Source organism: Pogona vitticeps, chromosome 6 (assembly GCF_051106095.1).
Source record: "Pogona vitticeps strain Pit_001003342236 chromosome 6, PviZW2.1, whole genome shotgun sequence".
NCBI classification, from domain to species: Eukaryota; Metazoa; Chordata; class Lepidosauria; order Squamata; family Agamidae; genus Pogona; species Pogona vitticeps.
The window spans coordinates 24,086,669-24,094,605 of record NC_135788.1 but is presented as its reverse complement, the minus strand read 5'-3'; the positions used below and the strand labels follow the sequence as shown (position 1 = coordinate 24,094,605).

The 7,937-nt window shown below is 37.9% G+C and overlaps 1 protein-coding gene across 4 annotated transcripts in view; it reads right to left on the bottom strand.

Moving 5' to 3' along the window:
- Positions 1-1,172: 1,172 nt before the first annotated feature.
- Positions 1,173-7,937, bottom strand: part of CDK14 (cyclin dependent kinase 14) — a 302,744-nt gene continuing 295,979 nt past the window's right edge. For all 4 annotated transcript variants that reach the window (XM_073003160.2, XM_073003158.2, XM_020785176.3 and 1 more), the window contains one exon: positions 1,173-6,181. The gene's annotated coding sequence lies outside the window, so the exon portion shown is untranslated. The remainder of the gene's footprint in view (positions 6,182-7,937) is intronic.

Below are 7,937 nucleotides of genomic sequence, written 5' to 3'. Positions count from 1 at the left end.
GCCTTCTGTTACCTTGAATTTAGTTGTAGTTCCTGTAAATAATCTGTAACTATAGCCAGTGGGTTTTTTTTTTTTGAGTGGATTACTCTTTGATTCACACACTTGCGTTAGTACTCCTGCACAATATACTGTTGGAATCTTTTAGCGTCTGTATGTCCAGTGCTTTCTCTTCCACTCCAACCTATTGCACGTGCTCCTCCTCCTCCTCCTCCTCACAGTCCCAACCTATCTGCCGCAAAGCCACTAGGAAAAATCATGACAGGATAGCTCAGTGGTTTGGGTCCCTGGCTGCGGAACAAAGGTTCGGAGTTCGATTCCTCACTGTGCCTCCTTGACAAGGGCTGGACTTGATGATCTATAGGGTCCCTTCCAACTCTGTAGTTCTAAGAAGATGATAATGACAAGCGGGGAGATGGGAGGGTTGTGTGAATATATGACCACTCGAAGCAACACAGTTGCAGGTGAGAAACCTGTCCTCCTTCATGTTCCTCTGTGCTTCACACACCTGGGTGCTTAGCAAGCTCCTACACTGGAGGTTGGGTGTCATGTTAACACAGAAGGCAAAACCACTCTCCCAAAGGAAGCATCTCTCTGAGCACAAAGGTCCAGTTGGTTGTGTTTAACGAATGTCATGGGCTAAGGCTGCAGTGCTCCTAATAAATGGGAAGGAAACCACTGAGAAAATGAAGGGGGGAAAGATTCTAAAATGACATTTTTTAAGCAATAAAGTTCTGAGGAAGGAGAAGAAATGGAAGCAAACTAACAAGAACTATTAAAAAACTGGGCAATAGTAAAAGTTTTAAACAGACACGAAGATCTGAGCTGGCGGACAGAAACTGACTGAGGTCAAGAGGAGGGGCATGCACGGTATACCAGGGAGGACATGAAAGTGCTGAGCATACCAATTCCAGAAAACTCGTACAGAATATCATGCAGGGATAGGTGTGTGAATCACAGAGGACCACGAAGAAGAATGAATGAGTCACAGCATTGACTGGGTTGAAATTTATTTTTGTAAACTAAGTTTGTCAATCAAATTAATGAGAAGAATTCAAATCTTTTAAGCATAAAAATTTAGCTCTCCGTCCTTATCTATTCCTCAAGCATTTTAAATTCTCAGTTATAAAACTGAGGATTGCACTATGAACAGTATATAAAAACACCAAGGAACGTAGAAATCTTGTTACATTTTATTAAATATCATTTTACATGAAAACAGTTAACACCTGACAAACCATTACATTTTTCATAATACAGACAAACTGCATGTTGAAAACAAACAATGCAACATTTATTTAACCATACCGCTTACTAAGCTGTCATTCTAAAGTATGTGGCTATACGTATGTATACATATTTTATATTAACATTGTTTGAGTACCAAACCCCTGTTAAAAAGAGCACCTTTTTGTGCCTTATATAAAGAACCCCAGCAAGGAAAGATTTTCTTTGTAGCATTACAGAAGTTCAGGGGTTTTCAGGGTGGGGGTGGGGAGAACAGGATTTTGGAATAATTAGTGCATCTTTTCAATTTTTGCTTTGAAGAATATTGCAAGGCAACAATATATATATTTACCTCCACATCAAGAGAGAAGGCCATCATTGCGGTCAACAATGGAACATAATTTTGTTTATTTATATTCTGTTCCAATCTGTACAGTCTAAATGCCAGTAATCATATCGAGTTATAACACTGGTGATACCTTAGGCTTGTATGAAGGACATTGAAAAGACTGCGCTTAATGTCCAGAATCCTGTCACTGATTTATACAGTAGTTGTGTATGGGAAATCACATAAGTCTTGGTGGCAAATTGCTACTCATTAACAAGTTATGGTGTGTGCTTCACTGACAAGGGAGCTGAATTTTTTTGGGCATGCCCAATAATACAATCAGCGCATTAAAGAGTGACGATTTGCCACTGTGACTTATGTCATTTCCCTTATGCACACACAAATCAGCAGCAGGATTCTGGTTAAGATCTACTGCCCTCGGTAGAGAGATGAAAGACTTGACCTAAGTTAAACTAGAAAGAAAAGGAAATGTCTATGCATATCTTTTATGTATTTGAAGGAAGACTGGGCAACCAAGTCTACTCTGTACTTTCCTGTGCTATTTAACCACCTATTTTAAAAACCATCTCGAGGATATGACGTAATCAAATAATGACAATACTATTAAAAGGCCAAGATGTTGTGGATGTTTGATACAGCTGCTCTGAAGGAGAAATCATGCAAGTAAACTCCTACCATATTTTGATTCAATATATTTGTTTATGTGATTGAAACTGCTGTAAAGATAATTTTTATTACTATCTTTTTTATCTCTCATATGTCTTCTGATAATTGTTTCTTTTATAGTAAGGAAAGGAAATCTATAGCCCTCCAGATGTTGCTAGATTCCTGGAGGAAGGGATTTGGAATCCAGCACATTTGTCATCCCTGCCTTACAGTATCTGAACCGCCTTCCATATTCTCACAGTTATACCCATTAAAACAAATAGGAACTTATTTAGGGCAACTGTATAGAATAGGAAAGCTATTTCACTTCTGTAAATCACAGAGGACTAATCCATGCATTACCAAACCAGCATGGCTTTTGTTTCTTTGTTCAGGCTGAATTGTTGCCTTTTTGGCCATTCTGATAAAATCTGAAGGACAACAACATGTGGAATGGTTGAATCACATACTGTAGGTAGCATTTATGCTCACTTATGTGGGTCTAATAAGATTCTATGCAATTATTAAGTGCATATCTGGAATGGTGTGACATCCTAGTATGAAATCAGCATGCATGTTACTTAACAGCATATGAACTAGGTCACTGTTATTGGTATATAAATAGAAAATTGGGAATATGATTGTTCTGTTTCAAGTACCTAGAATGAGGAGACAACTGAATTTTAGCTCTTGTTGCAATCTTGAAAGATTCAGAGCAGCTTTCAGACATCACATAATATAATATTATTTTGTAGGGGGCAGCAAGTGCAAATGGTACCGTATATATAGCTACTTGTTTTGTTCAGGTCTTGCTAATGCTGAAAGGCCAACGCTCCCCTTCCTCCAATCATGTGCACAAGGTTCAGATGCAAAGAGACCTTGCTCTCAGCTGGTGATGGAAACAGTCACAAAATGTAAAACCTTGCATGTAATGCTCAAGGCCATCCTGAACTGCTTTCACGTTCTCAAAAAAGAGTTCTGAGAATTAGTGGTTTTGCCTGAATGGCTTTTAAAAGAATCATTAAAATGGTGAAATAGCCACGTAGGGAACTATGAGAAAAGATATCCAACCTCAGCCAGCTGTGGAGTTTGACAGGCCTTCAGAAACATTTCAGACGCTGGAAGATATTTCAGGTTAAAGCTTGTGTTGGACATTAAAATAGTACCCCTCTAAAATCAAAGCAGAACCACTACAAAGAGTAATGTGAGATTCTCAACACCTTTAAGAAAAAAATCCAGACCTAAATATAGGCCTTTTACCAGTGGTGCGTTTTCTTTCTCATGTATGCTTTTAAAATTATTTCTGTCAAGGGACACAAACGATGCTCAAATTCAAATCCACGTGGGTTCTACAGAAAAAGTTTAAGAGAAAATGTACTCTGGTCACCAATCCTTTCTGGAAAATATACATGTGAATTTTAAACTGTCACACAGTGTCGTGTTGCTTTTAAATGCATGTTTTATATCCATGGAAAACTATCCCACAAACCCTCATTGTCTGGTTAGCCTGCGTCTTTCACTTTGTTCTACTACACTGGCTGTGCCCACCTCTTTGGGTAAAACTGGTTTCTGATTGCGTTGTGGGAGGGGGCACGGCGGAAGCCAGTGCCTCCAAGAGCAATGAGTTCCAATGGTTTCTTTTTGTGTTTAGGCTAGGCAGGAAAACCTTTCCTCTACATTGAGAACTAGGGCTTAATCAGCTGGTCTGTGCAAGATGACAAAAGAATTGTTAGAATCTTACACCAGTCCTTTCCCTGAGCCAACCCATGACTCCTGGATTAAAAATAAGAATTTGAAGTGTTGTGTCTGGAGTGGGAACTGATGGTCAGAATTTTGGGGTGATAGCTGGAATATTATTGGCCAGAACGTTCAAGATAATCAATGGCTGTTTTTGAAAAAGAAAAAAAGGTTGAAAGTGTGCACACATACACACACTCACAAAACCTAAGCAGAAGCCCTGAATGTTTGATTTATTTTGGATAGTAAGGTTCTAGGCACAGGAAGCGAGCATTTCAGTAGAACTGCTCTCTCCATCAAATCATCAGATACTTCAATGGGAGTGGAGTTTCCCCTCTTACTCCTTAAACTACAAAAGAGATACAGAGGCTCTACCTTAATTTTCTTAACTGAAACATTTATTACATTCTCGAAGATTCCTCCCATTTTGCAAGAACGGAAATCTTTTTTTTAAAAAAGTGATCTGCATCTTGAAGCATCAAACCAAATATATGACCAAACTTGACAAAGAAATCACATACAAAAGGTTGAGTATAAAACTCACAGCAATTTGTTGTTAAGGCATTTTTGCTTTGTTCATAATGTGTTCAATTTTGTGATTATTTGTTTCTAAAGATATAGAAAATCAATTTGGGAAACTTGAAAGCTTTAGAAGTAATTGGGAGAGGAAATTGTTCTTGTTATATTTTGATTTGTGAACTGGGAACAGTAGAATCACAGCAGAATATGATGTACCATTGTGTCCTTAAGCCAAAAATAAGTTTTCCACAAATCATATATTAGCCAAATCTAAGCAATTCTGAATAAACAATTTAAGAAAGAACTTCAGAATGAATCCTATATAATTGTTTCCTCCTTTCTAACAAAGCCTTAGACACTGTAATAAATGTGTTATAAAAATAGATGTGTTTTTAGGCAGCCAATGTACCTGGATGGCAAAGATACGTTTTGTGTTGAATAAAATTACTGAGCTATTCCCACTACAAGCATGCCTAATTTATTTTTCAGATCTGCTCCATTCCTCTTCTCACACCATTATATTAATCATGTTAGGGATGGTGTGTGGTAGGCCAAAATAGCCACTACCCTTAAGATCCTTGTAGGTCCCGTCTTTCTCCCACCTTCAAAACAAGGAGAGCAGAAGTCCTTTCTTCCTTCACAACTACACTTACTTTTTAAAATAGTGAACAATGTTTATGAACAGGACTGTTTGACAATGCAGTAGCCAGTGGCATTTTCCAATCATATCTGACCATCTTAGAAAAATAACTGGAAAAATGCTTTGGTTTGGAAGAGCAAATATTTGGAATTCAGATGACTATTCAAAACTAGTTTATTCTTCAAAATGGCTCATTCAGCAACTAAAGTTTCTATACCATAGTGCTTATCCTAATGTAAACTCATTTTTCCTTCATCTTCTCTATTTTCCTTCTTAAAAAATATCTTTGAATTAAGCTACGTGAAAAGGTAAAGGAACCACAGAGCAGCCAAAAAAAAAAAAAAAAAAAAAACAAGAAAAGAAAAGAAAACCCCTTTTCCATTTCTAAAAAGGGTCTAGAATATTTGAAGTACTCAATAATATTATATATATTACCATTGGATATCTGTTTTGAAGTCTGCCAAGTTATGGAACATAGGCAACATACCTCAATTTAAAATTTCTAATCAAAACACACTTATTGCCATGGAACGTGATATATCCTAGCAGTAATAAATGGGCATAGTTATAAGATACAAATTGCCAGCTTTGCTCTGACTTAATATACATTTCTGACAAATTGAGAAATATGTGGAATTGTTCTCAGTAAACATACAAATTGTTTCATGCCATGACTGGCTTTTACTTGTTACTGAGGAAGTGTGAACACCAGAGCTAATGTATTTAGTACGCTGTTGGTGAAGGCATAAAAATCTTCACAGTGGTGTTGTGGTGCAGTGGGAAAATGAAATAAAATCAAATATAATAAGCTGGAAGAAAAGAACATGCCACTTATTATTAAGCAAAAGGCTTAATTTCCACAGAGGTCTCCAAAATCACAAAGGATCAAAGTACGTGCAATATTTTAAATAAATGAAGAGGGGAAGGGGAACAAGATCTTGCCAGCAACATTTTTCTTGTGACTGCAATCCACCACTGAGAAAGACAACAAGGCCATGGCGTCGTCACATAGTACTGGCTCTCTCGTTACGTTTTCTTTCTCTTCTCTAGTCTGGTGACCTCAATTCCTATAAGGAAACAACAGTAGTTATAGTGAAGTTTGTGATAAGAAGCATTTCATAATTTTGAGTCCAAGTTTGATTCTCTTTCTATCTGAACCAAGCAAACAACCCAAAACACATTTTCAGGAGATTATCAACAATAGGCTTCTAGAAGTGGTCTCTGTGCTAAGAGACAGATTCCCAATCTTGAAAGTCAATACAATATCTTTACTGGATGGCAGTCAGGACTGTCATTAGGGTGGGGCAACTGGAACGTCATTCTAGGACACCGTATTTAAAGGCATGCCCCTCCTCCAGACTTCAAAGATTGGTCCAACAGCCTGGGCTATTGTCATAAGGGAAAAAATGGCTGTAGACCAGGTTGCTGAGGTGGAACAATGTGCCAAATAAATCAGCCCATTTGGGGAGAGCAGAATAGCAGTGATAGATATACTGGGTTCTGCTGAGGCAGCAGAAGAAAGATCTACCTAGGGCTTGGTGGACCAGGCCTCCAGACGGAGGCTAGCCTAACTGGATTGCAAGTGAAGGCCAAGCCTCCCTGTTGGGGGGCAGATCTTAACTGGATTTTGGTAGATCATTCCTCTGGGGTGGACAAAGCTTATTAATATGTATTGTATGCTAAATGCTCTCTCTATTTCTGTAATACTTTTGACATGTTTTGTAGCTCTGACAGTACTGCTGGTCCCTTGTAGGGGATGTCAGATGCTGGCAAAGTGTATTATTTTCACATCATGTTGATTGGAGGGCATATATTCTGCTAAAATTGTTAGCTATGGCTCTGATGACAATTGCTCATATCCAGCTTTTGATAACTGCTGATGATTGAATGATGATTGCTCCAATATTTTTGAACGTTGGTGTCATGTCAGCCATTCATGTACAGTAGTTTTAAAAAGATAAAGGCATCTGCATTTTTTAGTGAAACAGATGTCTCCGTATTTTATGAAGACCCTCATTGAAACTCCCCACTTTGTTCTGTGAACTCCCAAGGACCTTCTTTTCAATTTTGCCTATTTAGCCAGTCATGCAAAGGCAGATGGTGTGTGACTGAATGACTCTGACAACCACTTTTTCCCCAGTTGGCCCCTATGGCCTCACTTTTTCCTTCTTTCAGAATTGTCACTGTTTTCTAAGGGTCTAAAAGAATCCAACGAAACAAGCCTGTGCATGTTCTCCGGTTTATTATATGTATAAGGCTGAACTCCATCACTCTCCCCTACTCAAATAGCCCCAGGAAATAAAGTATACTAAGCTGGCTGACTATCAGAATTCAGTTTTTTGGTTATACTTGTTATCTGCTTTAATCTCACCCCATGAACTCTGTAACATAACTACATGGCACTACATCACACACACCCCTCTCTCAAAACTTACACATCTTCCCCCAACACCCTGATGTCTGAAAATAGCCTCACATGTTGTTATTAATTCAGACATTGGTGTATATGGAAGATGGAGGGCAGGACAGGTAGCACTGTGTTCTTATTTATGGCTTAGATTATTCAATAAAAGAAAATGCTTGCTAATGTAGAAACAGATGAGTAATGGAAAGATTCTAGAAGTTTATTATTGTTTCAATTATAGTGGAAGTCATGGAGCGTCTATTTCCAATAATATGAACTCAAGATGTACATAAATCTATAAAGAAATTTATTTATTTATTTATTTATTGAATTTATATGCCGCCCACTCTACCCAGAGGTCTCTGGGCGGTTTACAATAATGTCATGGAGTTTTCATGTTTGTGTCTAAGTGAAATAAT